The sequence below is a fragment of the Pinus tabuliformis genome, chromosome Q (assembly GCF_031772625.1).
Source record: "Pinus tabuliformis cultivar Carrire ecotype Pingquan chromosome Q, CPIR1, whole genome shotgun sequence".
Taxonomy (NCBI): domain Eukaryota; kingdom Viridiplantae; phylum Streptophyta; class Pinopsida; order Pinales; family Pinaceae; genus Pinus; species Pinus tabuliformis.
In genome coordinates, this window is record NC_142296.1 from 240,973,439 (window position 1) to 240,981,435 (window position 7,997).

Genomic DNA, 7,997 nt, shown 5'->3' on the forward strand with positions numbered 1-7,997 from the left:
CTATAAGTTGGTAAAATGCAGTTCTTCAAGTATGTACTCGGCAAAAGGGAACAATGCCGGGCAGTTTGGAGGATAAATTGCAAATTAAGGCCGATAACGATTGTTTTAACAGTGAACTTTGAACAAGGGGACAATGTAGGTTGTTTTGGTCCAGCATTAACTGAATGACAGTCTTTAATTTAGGATTTACCAGGTATTTAGTGGAGAATTTTGCAGAAAAATGGCAAGAACATGGGCAAATGGGTAAATTTCGGCAAATACCTAGACAATTAACGCCGAGATGCTGCCGGGTTGAGCAATGGATGAAGAACGCAGCTGAATTGGTGAGTGGCGGCGTCTCAAGCTTCAAATTTGCAGCGTGGAGGCAATTTTTGGAGTGAAGGAGTAAAACGGCTCTGTCTTCTTTCCGGTGAAAATGACATAAAATGGTTCAAATGTGCGTTTATAACGACAAATTTGGCATATATGGGATTTTGGCATTTTGCGCGATGACGTCAGCATGACGTCATCGACAGGCCCGGGTACGGATGATGACGAGGGTGCTGAGTTGGAGGCCAGCGTGGCAGGACACGGTGGAGGGATGTGGGGGCGGCAAAATGGCGTGGAGGGCGAGGTGGCGAGGTGGCGGGGGTATTGGGTATGACATAATGGTGATGCGGGAGTGACGCGACAGGGGAGGCGGGTTGCGGGAGGGCGGTTTCGGTTTCCCCGCACCGCTATTGGGGAAAGGCGGTAAAGGGGAGAGGGGCTCCAAACAACCCCGGGGGCCGCCACGCGTCCAGCGTACGGGAGCAAAACCACCCGCTCCCCGGATGCTAAAGCGCGGCAAGTTGAAAACTAAAAATGACCGCCCACCTTTGGATCGGGGGCAGCAGGAGATCGGCGGCTGGCGGGCGCCCCGACCCAACGTGCAAGTTTGGGTGGGGACCGCCAGACAATTAAATAATACTTTAATATGGCGGGGTCAAAAACTTTGGTTAGGGGGTTTTAATGGGTTTTAAACATATGTGGGTTAATATGTCGGGGTTCAACCAGATATTTATCATTAGGTTTGAGCGGGGGGAAGGGGTTTTCATAGGTATTTTCGGAAAAAAAAAAAAGGGTAGGAGAGGGTTTAGTGTAGGCTATTATTCTAACCAGGGGTTAGAGTAATTCCCAAGTAAGGGTTGACTATAGTCCCTGATGGACTAATGTCTCCCATATAAGTGCTAATTAGCTATAGTGCTAAAGGGAGGGGATATTTATACATTTTCTGGGCTTATTGCATAGAATGCTATAATAGTAGGGGGAGGGGTAGCACTTAGGGATTTATATAGTAGAATTAGAAATTAATATGTATTGGGGATGTGAGAGAGGAGTAAAGGGCTAAGCTTAATGAGTAAACTTAGTTTCAGAAGCAGATAGGAATGAAAAAATGATTTTACACAAGAAATGTGGCTTCTTTTCAGAGAGAGAAGTCACAACTTGACATGAAATCAGCAAATGGTAGATATAAGGAGGACTGTTCAGGCAGATCCTGCAGTGCTCAAAGGGATGTTAGTAAGAAACTTTTGAAGGGGATGAGGGAAGTTAGTGATGGTTTGGTAGTTTTCCAAATAGGCCATTGCTCTTGCCTTTCTCCTACTGGTGAAATCAAATGTGAGTTTTCTCATGTCATATGCTTAGACCTTGTATTCTGCAACCTTCCACTGCCTACCCTGCCTAATATGCCTAACATTCTTTCTTCCTTTGGATGGGTGCACTTAGCCTTGCAAACCCTGATAATTCTCTTTTCTTTTTGTTGTCCTCCTATCTAAGTCTACCCTTATAACTTCCAAGGGCCCAGATTAAGCAATTGGGCTCCTTCCTTTCTCTATCCACCTAGTCATCTGTCAAGCTTGAACTGTTTGAGCAGGTACTTCCTTTCTAGTCTACAACATGCAATTTAAAACATGGTGAGGCCTAGCTTGAGCTGTTGGACCACCCATCAAAGTAGCAGTGGCATTTTGGATTAGCCACATTCATGGTCTTTGTTTGGGGTTCATTTCATTTATTTTTTCTTTGACCAGTTCATTTTCTTGCCTTTTGATTATTCTTTTAAGGCATACCCTCTTTACATTTTTTAACTGTCTGTTTCTTTCACAAAAATGGAACCTTAGTACCACGGAAGATGAACATTTTGGGCACTTCCACTGTCAATCATGAGAAATGAAAACCTATTGGTATAGGAAGCTAACAACTTGCACTAGGTCTGGTACCATGTGAAAATTCAAGAATCCCACCTGAATCTACTACTGTAGCAATTAATTAAAATTCTCTTATTTGAAAATTAATGAAACAAATTATTTATTGCTTCCTACATCAAATATTGAAGCTAATATGACTACAGCCTTCACTCAATTAATTAATTTGCCCAAAACAAGAACAGAATAATAGAGAAAGGTACACAAAAGTGACAGTCTTTTTTGGACAAATATCCCCATAAAAGCCCAATATGGGAAAACCAATGCAACATCTTTGAGGGTTTTATATCATTAAATAGTAGTTTCTGAACACAACTCTAGATGCCTTTCTGGCAACCTAGTTACAAAGAAATAAATTGGCAACAAAATTAAGTGAGATTACCTCACTCTAGCCGGAAGTCCTGGCTGATCCGGTAGCTAAACCAACTGTCCCCGACTATCTCTGTGTTGGCCCCGTGTTAGCCTCAAAGGTTCTGCATCATCTCTTTACTGGGTCCACTTGCCTCCTGGAGCTCTGACGTCAACCCTCCCACTCAAACATCAATTCCCCAGCAAATCTCAGACTTTTGCTAGAAGACTATGTTTCTTCTGAGTGAGCCCTTCTAGCTCTATGTCAAGCACTGTGTGGAACCTTATGGCCCAACGTCAACCCCTCCTGGGTCTGCGCTACCTCCTAATGTCTCTCTACCTCTCTACTGCGTATCCTGGGCTTTGGATAAGATACTCCAACCCAACTATCCCTCCCCCTCACTACAAAATCTCACTATTGAAATTCTCTCGGCAACTCCTCTGCTCTACTTTAGAAAATAGAACTTTTGAACTCTCTCTGTGTATCTTTCCAAGTGACCCTCAAGCCTTCTTAAATGATCTCCTTGTTGACATTTAATGGCCCAGATTAGAAGTTAACCAATGGTTAAGATCATTTATGCTTGATCCTCATCTTCTTCTAGAAGTTACACCCACAATTTATATCAATACCCTTTAACTATTTTATTTTCCTAAGTTTAAACTTAGGGTCCCATTAACAATAATTAATTATTTTAATATAACTATTTCTAGGTGGAATTTCCCAAAATGCTTTTGGGGTTTTTTAGAATACATGTGCCCAAGCCACCTTGCAAAATTTGAGACACAGAGCACATTTGATGCTACTAGAAATCAATAGTTACAACCTTCATAATTCATTAAAGACATGATAACAATGTTGATCAATCAAAATCAACCTCAGGACAAGGCCTAGGCATCCTCAATTGGGACTGACATTTTGTCAAAAACGGGGCATCAATGGAACCTACAGGTCTAGGATACAAGACAGAGCATAAATGACTGAAATTACTTATGAAACATAACTACAAGGATCACCTCTTTCTCCATTGAACTACTACATCATCAATTAGGTCTTGCATCCATCCATTTAACAGTTACAAGTAAATACATGAAATAACCATGACATGAACTAGTCATTTAACCATGCTTATAACTAGCATAAAACCATGTAAATATCATAGATAGGGCCGGCATTAAATCCACATATAAATTAGTTCAAAAGTAAGATAACTTAGCTTTTATTAATCATAGGAAAATCTAACTAGGTTCAGGACTTCCAAGTACCACCCGACCATAGACATGGTTGAACCAAATCTCTCTTTCAACTAGTCACCCCCGTGTCACATTCCAAGCATGAATGTGGGACCTCATATAACAACCAATCCAAAAACAACCAAGGGAATCCAGAGGTTAAACCACCTCCACCCTCATTAAACCGTGATCACACCAAAACTGGTGCTTCCATCAAAACTGAATAGAACTTGGAATGCCATCCAGAATCCATCCCTACCCTTGAGGAATTTTCCGTCTCCTTGACTCTCAGGATTTACAACAATCCAAACCCGGATCACTAGGCCCTAAACTGAAACGCCTCCCTCAACCTTTACCATGTATCCCACCAAATTCAGTCAAGGGATTCCTAGGCCTTCGGGAATGGAACTTGAGACCACCTCTGTCACGGATTCTGAAATCCATCTGGCAAACAAAAGCTCAAAAACCGAAATAAACATCCCAACATACCATGGCATCTGGAAAAATGAAAGTCTATGCTAAAATCCATTGTCATAACTCGGAAAAACCATGCCACTGATAACAATGAAACCATACCCCAACATGCAAAGCCATGCATGTCCAAACTAGCTAGGAAATCACACATGCAAAGGTTACCTGCAAGTATTCCTGTTGAAGATTCTTGATCCTACTTTCCTTCCTTGATCCTCGTTTTCTTTTCCTTTCCTTTGTTTGCTTTTCCTTTCATTTGTTTTCTTTTCCTTCCTTGCTCCAAACTAGAGTGCTCCAAGAAAACTCTAAGTGACCAAGAGTGAGAGAGAGAGAGAGAAAGAGAGAGAAAAACAAAAAAAATGAGAGAACTCCAAACTTGAACTGATCCTCATAAGCCTTTTTATGAATGAGGCCTATATTTTCCTTCATTTTCCATTATTTTCCTTCAATTTCCTCCTCACATGCAACCTATGACCTTTTAGCTTCCTTTTCTACTAATTTCCTTTATTTTTGTAAATAAATGTGCCAAAAATGCATTTTTTCCTTTTAATGTATTTGCCTTAGCCTTTGCCAATTTTCCTTAACCAAAACACACATCTAGTGATGCCCACTAGGGTATTTTTGCCCAACATTTAGCTTGGAATAAGTGTCCCTTAACTGTAGTCTTATTTTGCCTTTATTAACTTTTATTACATGAACTTTTCACTAGGGCTATTACAAATTATTAATTTAACATTGACCAATGTAGCTTGTAATTATTTATGCAATATTTCACAAAGCATAATTTCTAACTTGAGCTAGAGGGGTTGCTAGAGGGGATAAGTTGTCGTGCAAGAAAAAATTACAATATAACAAATTGAATTTTATTACTTATTTTACTTTTAACTTTTTATTATTAATTGAACCAATATTTACATGTTTACACTACAATATTTCCACCATACTGGGTCATTATATTACTTTAGCCTTTTATTATTTTTTAATTGAGTTGACATAAATGTTAAATGTTTATATTCAATGTTAAACATTTACGCTTATATAAATTTTAAATGTTAAACATTTACTAATGAGCCTCGGTATTGCAACAAGAATGTTGCAACTCCTAAGGCTACCGACTTTAATTATTAACCCGTGGTTCATACAAACTTAAGAGGTATCAGCGCTATATGTGCAGCATACAATGTGTCCTTCCTTTTTTGTCATGATGTAATGGAGTGCATGTACTGAAGTCAAATCCTAAACTAATTGCAGCAAATGAAATGTTTGAAATGGAACCTTAACCTATTGCAAGAAAAAAAGTACAAGGAAAGAGACTAAAATCAAATGCTAAAACACACCATTTTCTAACTAACTGCTAAGAGGCTTTGTTTCAAAAGAATGCTAAGTTAACATGTATGCAATCCTACTATCATAAGCATGTAGATTTAAACCATCAAACCTTGTACTGCGATGCATGCAAATGAATAAAATAAATATGTTTTGCTTTTTGTCTTTTTTCATGTGAGTGTGAAAACTAATCTCTTTTGGTGATGTGGTAGGTGGCTTGGAGATGATGGTGAATGGTCAGAAGGCTTGGGAGACAAGTAGGGACCCTTTGCTAGCTTCCTAGAGGATTTTTCCTCAATTTGGCCTCAAAACAGGGTTTCCTACAGGATGCTACAAGATGTCCTGAAAACCTACAAGATCCCTTGAAAACCTACAGCATACAACTGAGAGCAAAATGATAGATGTTGAAGGTGATGGAAAGCTTAGGGAATGTGGTTGGTGGATGGAATGAGGCAAGGGAGTGCCTAGGACGACTTCAGAACTCAAAAAAAAAAGTTGGAAAATGGATGGATTTGCTCAAAAAGCTTGGAGAAGTTTCCTTGTGAAATGATGAAATTGGTGAGGGTTTAGTGAAAGAAAGTGAGGACCATGGGTGTATGAAGTTGGGATGAGGTTGTTGGCTATGAAATCTCTATGTACTCCTAAAACACCTGCACTGCATCAAACATTGACATTTACCCATAAATCATGCAAACAAAAAGAATTCAATTAACTAAGGAAAACATAATTTCATGAGCTAGCTGCCTATTTCATGCATGGGAAAAACTTGCAGAATGATATAAAACATTGATGAGATCTAATGTAAGACTGAAGATAGAAGAAATGGAAATCAAATCCTACTCTTGAAAACTAACAAATTCCTCACCTAAGTGTGGATCAAGAGGGTTAAAATGGTCTTGATGGCATGGAGGTCAAGTAGAGGCCTAATCCCAGCTTCAATGATGATTTTTCTCAATTCGGGCTCAAAACAGGCTTTCCTACAGGATGCTACAGTGATTTACTACAGGAGGTATAGATTTACTATAATTCATCGACTGACCAAGAAAATCAAATCCAAATTGGATGGGACAATTTTTTTTTTATTAACTAGGATGTCTTAGGTCCCCATTCCAGGTGGAATCACTAAAAAATGCCTCCATTAACCCATGCTAAAAAATAGAAAAACATTACTAGTCGAAAATCTAGAAATTCGAGAACTAGTGAGCTAGTAAATCTAAAAAATTTCTAACCAAATCAAGTGCAAATGCAATGGGGTAATTTTTGTTATGAACTAGAATGTTTTTGTGATCTAATGTGAGTGGAACCAACTCGATTGAAGCTTGTTAGCATGCTCTAAAAAATAGCAAAAATTTATTGTTCTTTCCCACAAAGGAGTCCCAGAAATCTAGATTTGCAAATAAGAAGACTAATCCAAGCAGATCAATGATTACTATGAACTTCCAAAGCTTTTCCAAAGATGAAATAATGCTTATGATCCTGCAAAAGAACTTACATCAACCATTTAACTCGATCTTTCAACAAGAAATCATTAATTCTAAATGCAGAAATAGAAAGAAATAAAAATAAGAGATGCATGTGAATAAGAAGTAAAAAGAAGGAAAGAAAATGATACAAAAGGGCTCTGAGGCTCCTGGGATGGCCAAGCCCAAGGAAACTCAGAGACATATGGAGGAGAACAAGATTTAGAAGCTGAACATGACACCAATATTCATTATTTTCATCAATAGAATTACATCCCTGGAAGAAAATACAATGGAGCTGCAAAAAACACAAGTTCTCTCCATAAGAACACTAATGAAAATCTATCCCTAGAGGCAAATTCGACTTGGTACTTGTACAAAATGATTAGGAACCATTCCCCATGAATGGAGGAAGCTTTCCCCACCAAAATCCCTTGATTAGTGGATCTGGTCCCTTGATTAATGGATATGATCCCTTGATTAGCGGAACACATTCCTAGATTTTCTCAATCATTCGAGTTCCACAATCTGTGCCATAATTCCATAATATCTTGTTGATTTATTATTTATTATTTATCCTCCTGTAGTAGGGAACAAGTCCCTAAATTATCTCCTCCTCCAAATCTTCATAATCTGCCCAATATTCTCATAATATTCCACAAAAATAAATAATATTAAGCACAAATATCCAATTATTCATAAACCTTCCTCGTGAATATATTAAAGTTAAAAATAAATTATCTAATGTAGAAAGAGAGGTTTAATGTGTTGAAGGATGGTCATAGGCATTAATTTATGTTTTAGTTTAGAGGCATGGGCCTTAATTTATGTCTAATTTAGAGGCCCATCATACCCCTTGCTGAAAGTGTTGCTCATCCTCTGAGCAACTCAGTGACTTCATTCTGCCTCATCCATGGCCCTGGTGGCCTCTCTCTTGTGC